Here is an 18493-nt window from a genome sequence, read left to right as displayed (position 1 = left end):
TATTTATGTATCTCTTTTAATGATTTCCACTAATTTTATTTTTCCATTTAATTTTTCCAATATTACCTTCTATTTGAGAATGTGTCACATATTTCATTTCATACTGTCATCTTTCGTCTTATTTCATAACCTCTGTTCTTTCACTATCTCTTTTGACTGTTGTTCTTTTTATTTGCTTTTTGCTCTTTTAAAAATTAATTAATTAATTTTGATTAGGTATATATGACAGCAGAATGCATTTTGATTCATTGTACACATTTGCAGCACAACTTTCATTCCTCTTGTTGTATACAATGCAGCGTTGCACCATATGTGCCTGCCCTGATTCCTCCTCCCCATCCTTCCCTCCCCTTTGTCCAATCAAAGTTCCTCCATTTTTTTCCCATGCCCACTCTCCCATTATGGACCAGCATCCACTTATCAGAGAGAGAATTTTGCCTTTGGGTTTTTTTGGGGGGGATTGGCTTACTTCACTTAGCATGATATTCTCCAACTCCATCCATTTACCTACAAATGTCATAATTTTATGCTGATTAATATTTCATTGTGTATATTTACCACAGTTTCTTTATCCATTCATCTATTGAAGGGCATCTAGGTTGCTTCCACAGTTTAGCTATTGTGAATTGAGCTGCTAAAAACATTGATGTAACTGTGTTACAATAGTATGCTGCTTTTAAGTCCTTTGGGTATAGACGGAGGAGGAACAAGATAGCTCGGCCAAATGGTGGTTCCATTCCAAGTTTTCTGAGGTATCTCCATGCTGCTTTCCAGATACGTTGCGCCAATTTGCAGTCCCACCAGCAATATATGAGTGTGCCTCTTCCCCCACATACTTGTCAACATTTCTTGTTGTTGGTATTCTTAATAGCAGCCATTCTGATTGGAGTGAGACAAAATCTTAGGGTTGGGTTTTGATTTGCATTTCTCTAATTGCTAGAGATGTTGAACATTTTTTCATATATTTGTTGATCCATTGTATATCTTCATCTGATGTCTGTTCAGCTCCTTAGACCAATTATTGATTGGGTTATTTGTTTTTGTTGTTTCTTTTTTCAGTTCTTTATACCTCCTGGAGATTAGTGCTCTATCTGACGTAGAGGCAAAAATTTGTTCCCAAAATGTAGGCTCCCTCTTCACCTCATTGATTGTTACTTTTGCTGAGAAGAAGCTGTTTAGTTTGAATCCATCTCATTTATTAATTCTTGATTTTATTTCTTGTGCTTTATGAGTCTTGTTAAGGAAATCAGGGCCTAATCTGACGTGATGAAGATTTAGGCTTACTTTTTTCTTCTATTAGGTGCAGGGTCTCTGGTCTAATTTCTAGGTCCTTGATCCACTTTGAGTTGACTTTTGTGCATGTTGAGAGAAAGAGGTTTAGTTTTATTTTGTTGCATATGGATTTCCAGTTTCCCCAGCATCATTTATTAAAGAGGCTATCTTTTTTTCCAGTGTATGTTTTGGGTGCCTTTGTCTAGTATAAGATAACTGAATTTATGTGCATTTGTCTCTATGTCTTCGATTATGTACCATTGGTCTACCAGTCTGTTTTGGTTCCAATACCATGTCATTTTTGTTATTGTAGCTTTGTAGTATATTTTAAGGTCTGGTGTTGTAATGCCTCCTGCTCCACTCTTGTTGCTAAGGATTGCTTTGACTATTCTGGGTCTTTTATTTTTTCAAATGAATATCATGATTGATTTTTCTATTTCTATAAGGTATGGCAATGGGATTTTAATGCAATTGCATTGGATCTGTATAGCACTGTGGGTAGTATGGCCATTTTGACAATACTAATTTTGCCTATTGAAGAGCATGGAGATATTTCCATCTTCTAAGGTTCTTCAATTTCTTTCTTAAGTGTTCTATAGTTTTCATTATAGAGGTCTTTCACCTGTCTTGTTAGATTGACTCTCAAGTATTTTATTTTTTTGAGGCTTCAGTGAATGGGGTAGTTTTCCTTACTTCTCTTTGAGAGGATTCATCACTGATGTATAGAAATGCATTCAATTTATGGGAATTGATTTGTATGTGGCTACTTTGCTGAATTTATTTATTAATTCTAGAAGCTTTCTGGTGGAGTTTCTTGGATCCTCCAAGTATAGAATCATGTCGTCAGCAAATAATGATAGTTTGAGTTATTCTTTTCCTATTTGTATCACTTTAATTTCTTTCATTTGTCTAACTGGTGTGGCTAGAGTTTCAAGGACTATGTTGAATAGAAATGGTGAAAGAGGGCATCCCTGTCTTTTCCTAGTGTTTAGAGGGAATGCTTCTAATTTTTCTCCATTTAGAATGATGTTGGCCTTGGGTTTAGCATAGATAGCTTTTACAATGTTGAGATATGTTCCCACTATCACTAGTTTTTCTAGTGTTTTGAAAATGAAAGGGTGCTGTATTTTGTCAAATGCTTTCTCTGCATCAATTGATATAATCATATGATTTTTATCTTTGAGTCTATTGAGGTAATGGATTATATTTATTGATTTCTGTACGTTGAACCAAACTTGCATCCTGGAAATGAACCCTACTTGATCATGGTGCACTATTTTTTAAATATGTTTTTGTATGTGATTTGCTAGAATTTTATTGAGATTTTTTGCATCAATGTTCATCAGGGATATTGATCTGAAAATTTCTTTCCTTGATGTGTCTCTCCCTGGTTTTGGTATGAGGATGATACTAGCTTCATAGAATGAGTTAGAAAGGGTTCCCTCCTTTCTATTTCATGGAATAATTTGAAGAGTGTTGGTATTAATTCTTCTGTCTTGAAGAATTCTGCTGTGAATTCTTCTGGTCCCAGGCTTTTCTTGGTTGGTAGGCTTTTGATGTCATCTTCTATTTTCCTTGCTTGAAATTGATTGTTTAAATTGTGTATGTCCTCTCGACTCAGTTTGGTTTATGCATATGCCTCTAGAAATTTGTCAGTGTCTTTGAGATTTTCTGTTTTATTGGAATATAAATTTTCAAAATAGTTTCTAATTGCCTTCTGTATTTCAGTAGTATCTGTAGTGATATTTTCTTTCTCATCATGAATTTTAGTAATTTGAATTTTCTCCCTCCTTCTTTGCATTAGGTTGGCTAAGGGTTTGTCAATTTTGTTTTTCAAACAACCAGCTTTTTGTTTTTTAATTGTTTCTTTTTATTTCAATTTCATTGATTTCCACCCTAATCTTAACTGTTACCTGTCTTTTAGTACTTTGGGAGTTGGTTTGTTCTTCTTTTTCCAGGGCTTTTGAGATGTAATGTCAGGTTGTTTATTTGTTGACTTTTTCTTCTTTTAATGAATGAGCTTAATGCAATAAACTTTCCTCTTAGCACTACCTTCATAGTGTCCCAGAGATTTTGATAAGTTGCATTGGAGTTCTCATTGACATCTAAGAATTTTTTGATCTCCTCCCTGATGTCTTCTGTTATCCATGCACCGTTCAATATAGTATTAGTTAGTGTCCAGGTGTTGGGGTAACTTCAATCTTTTATTCTATCATTGATTTATAATTTCATTCCATTATGGTCAGATAGAATGGAGGGTAGTATCTCTACATTTTTGTATTTGTTAAGGCTTGCTTTGTGGCATAACAGTCTATTTTTGAGAAGGATCCAAGTCCTGCTGAGAAGAAAGTGTATTTGCTCATTGATGGATGGAATAGTCTATATATGTGTGTTAAGTTTAAATTATTAATTGTTTTATATTATATTATTAATTGTTTTACAGTTTCTTTGTTTAGTTTTTGTTTGGAAGCTCTATCCCGTGGTGAGAGAAGTATATTAAAGTCACCCAGCATTATTGGGTTGTGGTCTATTTGGTCCTTGCAGTTGAGAAGGTATGTTGGATATACATAGATGCCCCATTGTTTGGTGCATAGATATTTATGATTGCTATGTCTTGTTGAATCCCTTAAGCAGTATAAAATTTCCTTCTTTATCCTTTCACTAGCTTTTGTTTGAAGTCTACTTTATCTGATATGAGGATGGAAACCCTTGCTTGTTTATGCAGTCCAGGAGAGTGGTACATTTTCCCCCACCCTTTCACCTTCAGTCTGTGGATGTCTTTTTCCTGTGAGATGAGTTTCTTGAAGGTAGCTCATTGTTGGGTCTTTTATTTTAAAAAATTCAACTTGTCAATCTATGTTTTTTAATTGATGAGTTTAGGCCATTCACATTCAGGGTTATTATTGAAATATGATTTGTATTCCCAGTCATTTTGGTTTATTTTTGTTTTTTTTTTAACTTAATTTGGTTTCTCCTTTAATTGGTGTTTCCTTTAGTTTAGTTACTCCCTTTGCTGATTTTCATTTTTTTTTTCATTTCCTCTTTCTGGAATAATTTGCTGAGAATACTCAGTAGTGCAGGCTTTCTCATTGTAAATTCTTTTAATTTTTGTTTATCATGAAAGGTTTTTATTTTGTGATCAAATCTGAAGCTTAATTTTCCTGGATATAAGATTCTTGGTTGGCACCCATTTTTTTTCAGAGCTTGGTATATGTTGTTCCAGGGTCTCCTGGCTTTGAGGCTCAGGGTTGAAAATCAGCTGAGATTCAGATTGTTATCCCCCTGTATCTAATCTGATCCCTCGCTCTTGCAGCCATTAGATTCTACCCTTATTTTGTACACTAGGCATTTTCATTATAATATGCCTTGGTGTAGATCTGTTGTAATTTTCTACATTTGTACATTTTTCTCATTTAAAATGTACAACTTTAAGTACATTTGGTAATTTATGTACATTTTTACATTGTCCTGTAAGCCTCTTATATTTGATTTTCTCAATCATTCTTCATGTTTGGGAAATTCTGTGATATTATTTCATTGAAGAGATTATGCATTTCTTTAACTTGAATCTCTGTGCCTTCCTCTATCCCAATAAATCTTAAGTTTTGTCTTTTGATGCTATACTATAAATCTTGGATGTTCTCTTCATGATTTCTTACTATTTTCACTGTGTGGTCAACTTTATTTTCAAGATTGTATATTTTGTTTTCATTATGTGATGTTTTGTCTTCCAAGTGATCTAGTCTGCTGGTGATGCTTTCTATTGAGTTTTTTGTTTGCTTTATTGTTTCCCTCATCACAAAGAATTTCTTACTGTTTTTTTTTTTCCCCAGAATCTCTATCTCTTTTTTGAAGTAATCTTTTGTTACCTGTATTTGCTCCCTTATCTCTTTTTTGGTGTGCTCAATTGTTGCCTATATTTGCTCCCTTATCTCTTTGTTGGTGTGATCAATGGTTGCCTGTATTTGCTCTCTTATCTCTTTGATGAAGTGATCAATTTCAATTTTGCCTATATTTGCTCATTTAGGTCATTCTTTAATTAGCAGATCATTTCAATTATGTACATTCTGAACTCCTTCTCTGATATTTCATCAACTGAGATATCCATGGACTCTATTTTTGTAATATCTTGGTTTGTTTAGGGCACTTTCTTCCTTTATTTTTCATGTTGTCTATGTGTCTTCCTTTCTTGCAGTGCAGATCTGAGGTATTGCAGTTTCTACCTATAATCTTGTAGTGTTCCTATAGATTATTCATACCTCACCTTAGTGTTGGGCTTACAGTCCCTGGCCAGTGTCCTGTGATGGATGCTACTGTATTTAAAGGTGGTGGCAGCAATAGCAGAGGTAACTCAAGATAGCTCTGAGGGTGTCCCAAGGTAGATGCAAATACTTTTAGGATGGGGCTGAAAGGGAGTCCCTTACAATGGCTTTGGACTGCCTGTTCGGGTATGCTGCTAGCTCCAGGCCCTGTCATCCCAAGGTGGAGAGATATGCAGTGTCTCTCCACCTTGGTGGATACTGCAGTGTCCCAAGATGGAGGTGGGCTAGGCGTTGGCTCCTGGGTGGGTCAGCAGGTTGACTAGGGCAGTCCTAGGCTTGGGCCTGGGCTCTGGCGTGGGTCCTAAGGTTAGCAGGCGTGGTCCTGCTGTTCTATTTTTAATGTTCTTTGTTTCATTGAAGTTTCTTAATAAATTTTGGGGAAAATAAATTGCATGTTTATTAATAATTTCAAATACTTCATACTAAATCATCCCAGATACTTGTTTTCCAATTCTTAGAATGCTACATTGTTACATAAAATTAAAAATGAAGATTTTACCTAACAGGTTTGGTAAGGCTATAAATTCATGAGCTCTATAATTTAGCAGACTTTAGCACTGTAACGTTTATATTTTAGTGATCTCATCCCTAAGGAAAAAGTAATAAGAGATTAATATAACATGGCCACCAAAGTTCCATTACTTGCTTTCAGATTAGTCTGTAAAGATTTTATTTTTTTTCTTTTTGCTTTGATTTTTATGATGCTATAAATGGAGGTGTGACATAATACATGTTTCAAGACTTCTGGTCACACTTAAATATCTACAAATAATAATGTTTAAATAGGAACATGGCTGACATGAGGCAGATCCTCTATTCATACTGTGTTTATAAATCAGCATCATATTTTACCCTACTATTTTATTTTGATATGGTTTGTTAAATTATTGATATATTTAAGGATTTAATGCCAGAAATCTATTCTCTGATATCAATATGTTGCAGTTATAGTTCCTTTTTTTCCAAACAAAGGAAATGGACTCAGAATAATATATAAGAGAAAAATATACATCCATATGTGTATGTGTATGTATGCATGTAAACATATATATGAGTGTGTGTATGTGAGAGGAGGTGATTAAAATTCTTTGAATCAGATACAAAAACAAATGATCACTACAGATTTATGCTCATGAATATACTTTTAGGGTCCTGATATTAAGATAAATTAGCTCAAACCTATTTCTCTTCTTGTATTATTCAGTCAAGATTAGAAGTTCGAAAGGGAGAGAATGCCTAATTGGACTCTTTTGAATGGGTGTCTGCCTGTGGGCCAGGGGATAGAAGACCGTCCTTTATAGTTGCAGAGTCACAGCCTGATTAGATCAGAAGTATTTCTCCAAAGCACAATCATAATGCCATTATACAAAGGAAGAATACCTTCAGGCAGAGGAAAGCAACAAACATTTACTGCTTCAATATTCTCTCAACTCTCAAAGGAAATATGAATATAATAAAATTTTAATTCCCTTTTGTTTCTCAAAACCATTTCTTTTCAATGAAATCCATTTGATCTTCAGAATATAGCCAAGAGTGCAGTGGTTTTCAACATTGGTTTCCCAGTAGAATTTCCTTGGAAGCATAAAAAAGTTTTGACTCAGAGTGGTCTGAGGATAAGGATCAGGTTTGTTTTTTTTTAAATAAAAACTTTTTTTAAACTGCTATCTCTGCTAATTATAATGTACAGTAGAGATGAGATCAATTAGCTTTGTTATTAAGAGTTTAAGAGCCTTAGTTGGATTGCATGAATTCAAATCTCAATTAAATGCCTTACTAACCTGGTCACATGGACAAGTTATTTAAACTCATTTGTAAATTGGACTCTTGCAAAAAATAAATAACACATTTAAATGCACTAAGTAGAGTCTCTGGCATGAGATAAGGACTCAGCTGCTGTTAATTATCATTATTGTTGCTCAGGTTGACTTCCTTCTTTTTGAGATAAGTATTCATTTTCTTCTTTTACCGTTGAGTATTCTCTAATAAACTTTATTAATGAAAGTGCAGATTGATAAGCATTTATGAGAATATAAAGCATCAATTATATCATTTGCAATATTTAATTTTTTTTAGTTGAGACATTCAGTTGTGGAATGAGTGATAAATAGGGGTTAGTTCAACTCCATAGCAGTTGCTGAGTATATTAGCAGGTATTACCCTCCAACATGGCAGGAGGCTACAAGTACCAACAAGGAGGTTTCTCTTACATGTGTTTCAGAGAGAATTATTATGTCTAGGGTTCTCATGCCTAAGCATGATTGTGGTAAGTATGCAGTCCCATCTCATGATGCAAGCACTGGGCTTAGAATTGCCCTATCTGGAACAACCTCCTACCTGAATCTTATGTGCAATAGTCAGTGTATGGCTTTTATGGATTGGTTCTTCCTTAGAATATAATAGGTAGAGTGACTCTTGTACAGGACCTTATACAATTATATTCCTGAAGCTGTTAGCCACTGAGTTTTATCCTGGATCAGAAATTAATAGGTGATGTTTTTTACAAGAGTGGTGATAACTATGATATTATTGACAGGTGATAACTATGATATTATTGTCCAAGTTGTTGTACCAATATGATTACAATGCTAACTTGAAGTTTTCAAAGTATCTGTAAATGGCTCCACATATTCCAGGTCTGGGATGAAAGTCTTTTTTATATTGATGTAACCATTTCAGCATGAAATTTAGGAAGGAGAGGGGTTAACCTATAAATTTAGTCCTTATGTGTTCCTTATATATTGGTTCATTTTGTGCTACCATGACAGAATACCACAGACTAATTTATAACAAACAGAAATTTATTGGAGCTCAGTTGTAGAGCCTGAGAAGTCTATGATTGAGGGGCCAGCATCTGGTGGGGTTTTTTCCTTGCATTATTTGGTTGGTGGAAGGTAAGAGGCTTAGCGCACAAGAGGGAGATGCGCTCTTCCTTTTATGATGCCATTAATCTCATCCATAAGGGAATAGTCCTTGTGATCTATTCATCTCCTAAATGTCCTACCTCTGAAGACTCTTACAATGGGAATAAAAGGGAATAAAATTCAGCGTGAGTTTTGGAGGGACTAACCATCCAAATCATAGCAACTTCTTAACTCACTGTCTACACTAGCTTTATAAAAATGGTAAAACTAGTATTGCTTTTCAAGAATTGGGTATTTATAAACTTCATACACTATTTATTTTAAACCTACAATTTTTAAAATAATATAAATCTAATTAGTGAATACAGTAAGACCTGAATGAATATTTATAACTGATGCTAAAAAGAAAATATATTAATCTCCTGACATGACTAGAATGATAATAAGCTTGATGATGTGATGTACCATTTCATGTCTAAGGCCATACAATGTATAATTTAGTGAGATGATTTTTGTGAATAAAGAGGAACAAATAATATTTGAATATTTTTTTACCCATTAAGTTCCAAATTTGGAATTGGATGTATATTTCAATAAAATTAACAAAACTGCACTAAACTAGGTGAAAAATAATAATCTAGAGCCAATATGTTATTATGTGGATCAGTATTATTCATATTAATTTATATTATAATTACTATATGATTGTAGTCTTCTCATTATAATGATCATATTATTTTCACCAAGAGTTAAGTCATAACAATTTCAAAGTAGATATCATATCATATTCAGTATGGTATTAAAATACTCTATGACAAAGAAATGGCATAGAGATTTAAAAAAAATCAATACTGGAAAATGTATTATGTACTTGATCATCTAATATAATATTAATATTATTTATAGATAAAAAGAAAATACTTGCTAGATGTTAGAAAAGCACTTCTAATTAATCATCCCCAAGATATTAACTTTGAAAATTGACATTCATCTCTTTTCTTATTGTAGACCTCAGTGTTTCATGATTGGTTCTTTGCTTCTTTTTTGGGATTAGTGATGCCTTAGTTTGATTTATGTTGCTATAACAGAATACTTGAGATTTAGTGCTTTACAGACAAAGAAGTCTATTAAGCTTACAGTTCTGAAGGGCAAAAAGCATGGCCCTGGTGTTGATTTATGGTGAGACCCCGATGTAGATGTCATCACATGGGGAGTATTTGTGTGAAACAGGGGGAGTTGGGCCTGCTCTTATACATTAATGTGTTCTTACCAAACTGGTCCTTCAAGAACTACACTAATCCCTTGCAAGGGTGGTGCCCCATGATCTAATCATCTTTTACAAGCCAGTCACTTTCACATCTTCCAGCACATGAAGCTTTGGATCAAACCAACTCCAAACTGTAGCAAGTCCTAATAAGAAATTCCTATGGGTTGCTGATAACTTCAAGGTTCCTTTTTGCTTTTCTTTTATTCTTGGAATTGTTCATTGTATCCTGACCTCACAGCTTTCTTTCTTTTTCCCTAGGCCCATCTGCACAGAATATTTAATACAATTTGACTTTCAAAGAAATATGAACATTTTCAAGAATAAATATTGAGGAGATAAGAGTCATAGATGCTCTAAGACACAATTTATACCTAGAGTATGTGTTTTTAAAGTATTTTGTTAGTTGTAGTTGGATACAATACCTTTATTTTATTTATTTGCTTTTATGTGGTGCTAAGGATCGAACCCAGTGCCCCACACATGTGAGGCAAGCTCACTACCACTGAGCCACAACCCTAGCCCCTAGAGTATGTGTTAATGTTACTTTTTTTTTCTTGTTTCTTTGGAAAGGTGAGTTTCCTGGCCAAATAAATTTGATTTTGAAAACTGTTACATTTGTGATTCTTTTATATCTGTTTTGTGCAAAGGAAGACTTCAACCAATACGTATATTTTCAGCAACAATAATGTGTTTAAACTTCCATGTGTAGTTAGAATCTCTTGATTTTCATGTATCATTTGACTAATGGAGATTAGCTCCATATTAACTTTAATGTTTATAATTACTTAACATCCTGAAGGAAAAAAATGAGAAAATATTTCCCTCTCAAAGAATGACTTAATTTGAAATATTTATAAATTTTCATTTTGACTCTTGGATTTTATGATGCAAAAAAATTAGAAAACATCACTTTCCAGTGCAAAAACTTCCCCAGAGGATTACACTAAGAATCAGAACTTTTTTTTTTTATTTCAAAGGATTATCTATTTATACTTTAGTTTCCCTAAGGCTTTCTTCTTTTTAGCAAGAATGTATAAATATCTTATTAACTTTATATAGAACTTTAATATTTAAAGACAGTGTTTTGTAGCCCTAGGGCACAACAGAAACTTAGTGTGAGGAGGTTTTGAAGAACAGACCAAAAAATTGGTTATTAAAACTCCTGAGTTGTCATACCCACACATATTGCTCTCCTTCCTCTAACTTCAGGAGCCCTCACCTCAAATTGTCATCACTTTCCTTGTCCCCCTTGTTATTTTTTTAAGGGACACTGTAGGTGATGTACAGCAAAACATTTGCAAAGTTGAGTGGGAACAATTTTTGAAAATATGTGTAACTGTTAAGGAGCTCTCCAATGTAGGGTGACTTTAGGCACTCTAGCAAGTTTTATTTGTCTAAATTATACAGGAATCATTTCTAATTCAATAATTACATCTTTAGACAAATTCTTCCTCTTCATTTGCCATGAAATTAACATTTTTTTCTATGATGGAAGTGGTCTAAGACATATATAATTTATATATTCTTTTTAAATTATTAACTATGCTAAAATGAAATTAGATGGATATCAATTCCATGAAGGTAACAGTTGCTTTATGTGTCTCCAAAACTGACATCTGTAAGTTTTCTTAACAATATTTCTTAACAAAAATAAGCCCCAATCATAATATAAAATATTCTACAAACTTCTAAGTGTAATGTTTTCTTTTCCTTGCTTTAGTTTTATACAACATTTTAAGAGTTCTTTAAAAAATTCTAAACAATTTAATAACCCTGGGACCTTTTAAAGGTTAATATTCTATCAAAAATTACTTTTTATTTTTGTAGCTGAAAACTTAGAACTATAAGAAAGGATGTGGATGCTAGGCTTTATCCATTAATATTTTTCCAAATCTGAGTTGGAATTTACACTATTAGAAACCAGGTAATTGTTATTTAACCTAATTTTCTTACTATAGTTATACTATATGACAGAATATAAATTTATTCCCAGTCCAATTTAACACAATTATGTAATAATAAGCTTATTTCAATACCAGTTATAGAAAGGAAAAAATGAGAAGATTTTTTTCTCAAAAATGTTTTAGTAATGAATGAACACACTCCAGTAGACTTCTTTCCTAAGGCACACATAACAAATTGAATCTATTATGACATATTATTGGTTTTCAGTTTTATATTCTAGAAGTATGACAACATTTTGGCCAAGGGGGTTGTTGTCAGAGTTGTGTCATTATTTTTATGGTACAAGCAACTTTGGAGTCTCCACATTTATATTGAAAGGGGACTCTTCCCTCTCCAGTGCCTTTAAAATGTTATCATTTTCATTGGGGCAAACCAACATTGCTTCACATGGGTTTTAAGAAGCTTTGCTGATGGATGTCTGACATTTTAATGAATTCAAAATATTTCAGTGGTTTACTTTTCATGATCTGTATATTCTCTGTTCTTCCCCCCCCCAAATTTAAAGGCTATTGGTAAAGAAAAAATATTTAATGTAAAACAAATACTTTTTATACTTAGGGAATTCTTCAATCTGTACAATCCTTTGGATTTCTGTATCATCTGTATGTAGTACATGGCTACAGTTCTTCTAATGAATGATGAATTTGCATACTATTTTATGTCATAGTATTATAGGTGGTATATACTAATAATTCCCAAACTCTCAGATATGCTGGATTAATATACTTAAATCTTTTTCTGACCTTTCAGAAAAAGACTCAGGGAATTCTGTGCAGGGTGTTTCATAGGCCACTGCTTATAAACATAAGCATTTTCCTTGCCAATACCCACCCTCCACTTTCAGAACAGTTCTATTTTGATTGATTGAATATATATTCCCATGGCTAAAATTAGTTCAAAAACTCTAATATACCTCTTTTATCCTCTGAAGCAATTCATATACATTGACCATTTAGTTGAGACCAGCATGAGGTGTGGTTTAGGGAATGAACTGAAGTTACTCATGGAGAACAGAGACAGTCAACATAAGTAAAGATGACTTACTGCTTTGGGATCCTCACGCTCAGTTTTCACAATTTGCTAGAAGGACTCACAGGATTCAGAATAGTTGTTATTCTTAGTGGTCACGATTTATTAAAGCAAAAATAAAGTAATTAAAATCAGTGAAAAGGCATGTTGGGTGAAATCTCTGAGGCCAGGCTCAATCAAGATTTCTGGTGTCCCTTCCCAATGTGTCATATCAGTCACCCTGAATTTTCCCAACAATAATGTGTGGAAACACATGTGAAATGTTACAGCCAGAGTTGTTCACATAAGCCTTGGTTTTCATGGTTTTTGTTGAGGGTCAGTTGCTTGATCTCAGAGCCCACATGACTGACCTATGTGGTTCTATCTCCATTCTCTTTCTTCCCCTATGAGACAGATGTTTTCCATACATTACACTGTTGGGATAGGTAAAATTTACCTAGTTAAACTGGTACTGCATGGATCAAGGTCTCAGGCATAATATTAAGCAGAATATTCTAAAGGCTCTGAAGTTACATCCCAAGAACCAGTCTAAGAACCGTGTAGAAGATAACCCTTTCTTGAGAATGTGCAAGGGCTGAGCAACCCAGGAGGACCGAGCTAACCTTTTCTTGTCTATTTATTTTAGTAGACTTTTGTCACCCATTGCTTTTTTTTAAATTATTTTATTGTTGGTTGTTCAAAACATTACATAGTTAGAGACAAGAGTCCATTTGAATCCTGGCTCATTTAGTGCTGCCTATGGATTTCTGAATTAACAATATTCATTTGGTCATTTCCTTTCCATGCTTTTCTATTTTTACACAGCGTCTCTTTTCTTAGGAAGAAGAAATACATGACAACATTCTCCTAGTATTCCATAAAATCAAAAGAAAACAAAAGAAAAAATTCTGAATAGATATCCAGTGTCTAGGCAAGGAGGTAGGCACACTGAAACCAAACTGACCTTAATCCATATTTAACGGGCATGTTTTTTATATTAAAGAGTAGTTTATTTTAGTGAATATAAGAAATGCTAGTTTTTTAGAAAATCAACTGTTTTTACAATTATCCTTTTTTGCTTTATCATATTTGTGGATAGTAATTTAGTATCCACCTCTGAGTATAAATAAGGCAAAAAATATTTTATATCCATGTTGATTGATTTCACTAAGTTCCAGATATTGAGTAACTGAATTTTCATGGAATGCTTAGATGTACTAAAAATATCTCTCAGTTTTCACTTCTTACCATATTTAGTGTCCTGACAAGGGATTGCTAGTCTAGTCTTCTTGAGTTTATCTTCTTACAGCTACATCAGAATACTTTCAGAGGGCTTTCTATCTACTTTTGTAGCTTTGACCCAAACTTAGATACAAACTTTCCTTTAAATTTTTCCAAAGAAGGAAAGGACAATTACAATTACAGCATATAAATAAACTTAATTTGGAGACAACTAAAGAAAATTGCAACTGTGGAAAACTCCATACCAAATATGGTTTCTATAAAGTTAAAAAGAACAGTTTTTTAGAAGAATCCCAGGGATCTTCTTCTTACCCGAAGCTTCTATCAGGTTGCTTTTCCTAGCAGAATTTCCCTGAAACATTAAACTAGCCTCAAGTACTCTGAAAAGAAAGAATGTATTTTCCCCAAAAGTTCTCAACAGAGCTACAATTTCTGCCATCATAAAGGCCACCCTGGATGTCATTATGGAAAGCCATTTGGCTCTTCATTGTCTCAGAGGGCAATCAAAATCTCTCTGTTTTAAACCTAGAGTTAAAATTCCTTCATTTAAAATTTTCAAACTTGCTTTTTAAAATTTTATAGACATTCACAGTATATTGGGATAGCTATAACAGAGCCCAAAAGATTTTAATGTTTTTTTTAATGGTTTTGGATAAAATACCCTAAATGTTTTTATGGGATATCTCAAAGACTTCATCCATATACTAAACCAATCATTCTTCAAAGCTCCTAAAACAATGTTTAACAAGTTTTTATTATGGGAAATAGATCTGCATTTTCTTAACAGAGGAAGGCTTATTATGTAAAAAAAAGAATTAGTCATTTAGAACTGAGCAGAGTCAAATTTAAAATGATTGGAGTCCTTACAATCTATTTTTCAGTTTAGCAACATTTGTTCCATTCCTCATTTTATCTGTTTTTATGAAATCTGATTAAAAGTATTTTGTACTTTGATCTTCTCGCTTGTTTGTCAACTCAAAAAGCAAAAGCTAAAAGAGATTTAATTTATATTTTCCTTTTAATTAATGCCGATTGTTTATAAAAAGAGAACAAAGTTTATTTTATATGGTCTGCCTGAAATAGGAAACTTGTGCTATTGTTTGCATGCTTACCTAAAACTTGGTCCTTGAAGAATAGGGTCTTGATTTTGTCATAAACTAAGGCAGGTTAGTTTTGGTCTTCCACTGAAAAAAAAGTCTTATTGATACTGCTGGTGACAAGTTCTACTTCCTCACATGTTGAAGTTTGAACATTAGGGAAGCACATGGAGGCAAGGATATAAAGCAGTGTTTATGTAAAACAGGGTAACATAGACTTCTCCTGGGAGAGAGAAGGGGGCCATAGCTGGTATCCTGGTATCCCAAGAAGCCAGGTGTTCTGCCCTTTTTATATGTCTTAGGCTTCCTTTGTTCTTCTGCCCTCTTTCCCTTATCTTTCTCCTGCCTGTACCCTGACTAGGCAGGCTCAGTGGGATGGCCAAAAGGTGGGAAACAGGTGGCTGAAGGGGGAAGGGCAGAATGGAGCAGCCAAGGACACATTAATTAGCAACCTGTAGGGAAGGGCAATTCCTGGGACAGGACTTTAGCAACAGGTTGGAGCAGAGGCAAGTTCTTGGTAAGGATGGAGAAAGGACTCTGAAGAAATTAACATTTCAATCCTTCAGGGGACAGTCTCCAACTTCCCAGACTCACTCAACATTGGCCTCCTTGACCTGACTCGATTTACCTATCTATACTGACAGCCTGTCCAATTCTGGCTTCACTATTTGGATGAGAGCTTCCTAGAAATCATCTTATAGGTCTGGGACTCTCTCACAAATGCAGCTTTTGAGCAGTTTTCTTTATTCTTTCATGCATCTGTCTAATAATATAGCTAAAGACTGCAGGTCTAAGGTATGCAGCTGGTTGTTTTATGTGCCAACATTCTAATTTATAAGCCTGTAATTGGTCTCTAACATTTATTTTGAAAATATTAATAAATTATACTTTAAGTTTCCTGGAACTAGGATACCTGATCACTCTGGTTAGGAGTTAAGATTACACTTCAAAGGTCAGTAAATCAGAGATCAGATACTTACTCTGGGTAAACATAAGAAAACTTGCATTTGTAGCTACTTTCACAACTGCAGGAACCCATTGTCACATATACCAATTTTCTTGTTGGGTGAAGGAAGCACCTACTGATTGTCAGAATTAACAATTACAACTGACATACCTCCACACTGCTGGATTCTGTATTTTCTTTCCACATTCAATGTGTACTCCTACTCTGTCTAGACTGATCAAAGTCCTACTTATTTTTATCAACTCCTTTTCTCTTTTTAATCTTTTAAAAAATTTGTTATTTTTATTTATGCATGACAGTAGACTATATTTTGACATATTTATATAAACATGAAGTACATCTTATTCTAATTAGGATCCCAGTCTTGTGGTTGTACATGATATGGAGATTCAATGTGGTGTATTCATATATGTACAAAGGAAAGTTATGTCAGATTTCATTCCACTTCTTAGAGAACCTCTTCTTTATTCTCTACTTGGATGGAGGAGGACATGAGATAGTATTAAAATTTGCTTGTGTTTTTAAGAAAAGTAATCACTTCTAGAATTTCATTTAGCATGATACTTGGGAGATGGGCTGATTTCAGTGAATCATCTGAGGATGTATCTGGAAGCAAAAGATATACCCTCTGATATGAAAAATTTCATCTTTCCTTATTAAAAATAGTTGCCATATTGCTTAAAGAAGTAATTTCTAATGGATATTTCTTAACATAACATCTATTTTATGTTACAACAATGATTTTGAATCTTACAGTAATTTTTAAATGTCAGTTTTATTTAATATATTTGTTATTTGTATGTTATTTTTTAGTAGTGTATTGATTTATTAGTTTGCTTTATTCATCAAAGCATTAGCTAACATGGCTTCATGAACAACTGAGCTGCCCAATGTTACAAACTCCACTGCCACCTACTACATCATTCTGTCATTTTTTTTAAAGTCAATTAAAATGCATATGTTAAGAATTTTCTCTGGAGGAAGAGAAAATATCTGCCAGTGTGAAGAACAATTATCGTTGTTGCCTATGGACATTAGTTCCTAGAATTATTGCAATGTGTGTCATTTTGATCTGTTTCAGTGTCATGCTGTGAATACACTGGTCAGCTTCCAGCAATATTCAGTGGGATTTAAATTAATAACTCACTGATGAGCTGATATTTAAAAACAGATGGGACTCAAATCTAACACAACAGGAAATTCATCACCAGAAGTAAACAATGAAGAGCACTATATTTTAAAATAATCTTAGAAAGCAGACTTATCACTCAAAAATGACATGAAAATAATACTTGAGTATTAATGAAGCTAAGCATCCAATGATAAATCATTTCAAAATGCAGGAAAATAAAATGGTCTTCTCTCCTGAGATAGTCATTCTTCCTGCACACTTGTTCTGATTTTGCCCCTTTCCCTGATGGACTAAAATGACTCCCAATTAAAATGATTGATTTGGGCTTAGTAAAAGAAAATGAGGAAGTCCTTTCTAAAATATATTGGAAAAATTACACCAGTTTTCCTTTTGATTAAAGAAATGCTTATTAAAATAAGACACTAGCCTTGTTTGTTTCTGGATGGGAAGTGTGGCTTTTGAAGAGTGATGTTTGCTTTCAACATTTTCTTTTGCATTTCATTCCAAATGCATTTTACTTTACACTTTATAATAATAAAACATCATTCAAAATGAAAAAAATAGAAAAAAGAATAGAGTCTTTTATGCTCAAGTCTGACAGTAAAAATCTCTGTGACACTAGCTACTTTTGTATCCCTCAGTTCTTAGCATGTAAAAGAAAGTTTTTAAAACTTAAGGAACTCCAGAGTAGAAACATTGGCCACCTACGATATGCAAGTACAATGGGTATAGAAGAAAAGGAGAAACATTCTATAAGAGCAGACTCAACTCCCAAATCTAATAAGTCCAAATAAAATCTATGACTAAATGTTACCTGTGAACAAGGAGCCAAAACTTCGTCTTGATTCTTGGGTCCCACTGAGAAAAAATTTTGTGTGAGACATAAAAAAGCCAAGTGGGTATTTTATAAGTGAAATTAATTTCAAACAAAGTACATAGTTAAGAAAGAAAGGGAGGAAGGGAAAGAAGGAAGAAGAGAAAGATGGAAAGAAGGAATGAATGAAAGAAGGAAGGAGGGAGGAAGGAAAGAAGGACAACATGTCATCTCTAAGCAGAGAATGATGAAGAAACTTAATGCTATTTCCAAATTTATTACTGTTTTATGTTTGCCCAAGAGAAGTGGAGTTCTCCTGTAGTCTTCAGCAATATGAAGTTTAACTCCTCCTCCATGTTGGATGGAAGAATTCTTGATTTTAGTTGGTTCTTTCTAGAACTGTGATGGTGATGAGTCCATTTAGTGGGCTTCAACTACACATAAGCTTATGCTAATGTGGGTGTTGCCTTCAATGATCTTGCAAATTTTATCTTAGCATGCCTGCATGACTGAAGAAATTTCCCTTCTGATATGCATTAAGAAACC

This window comes from Spermophilus citellus, assembly GCF_964194105.1.
Source record: "Spermophilus citellus genome assembly, chromosome: 16".
Lineage (NCBI taxonomy): Eukaryota > Metazoa > Chordata > Mammalia > Rodentia > Sciuridae > Spermophilus > Spermophilus citellus.
The sequence above is the reverse complement of the archived record's forward strand: the minus strand, read 5'-3'. Positions refer to the sequence as shown.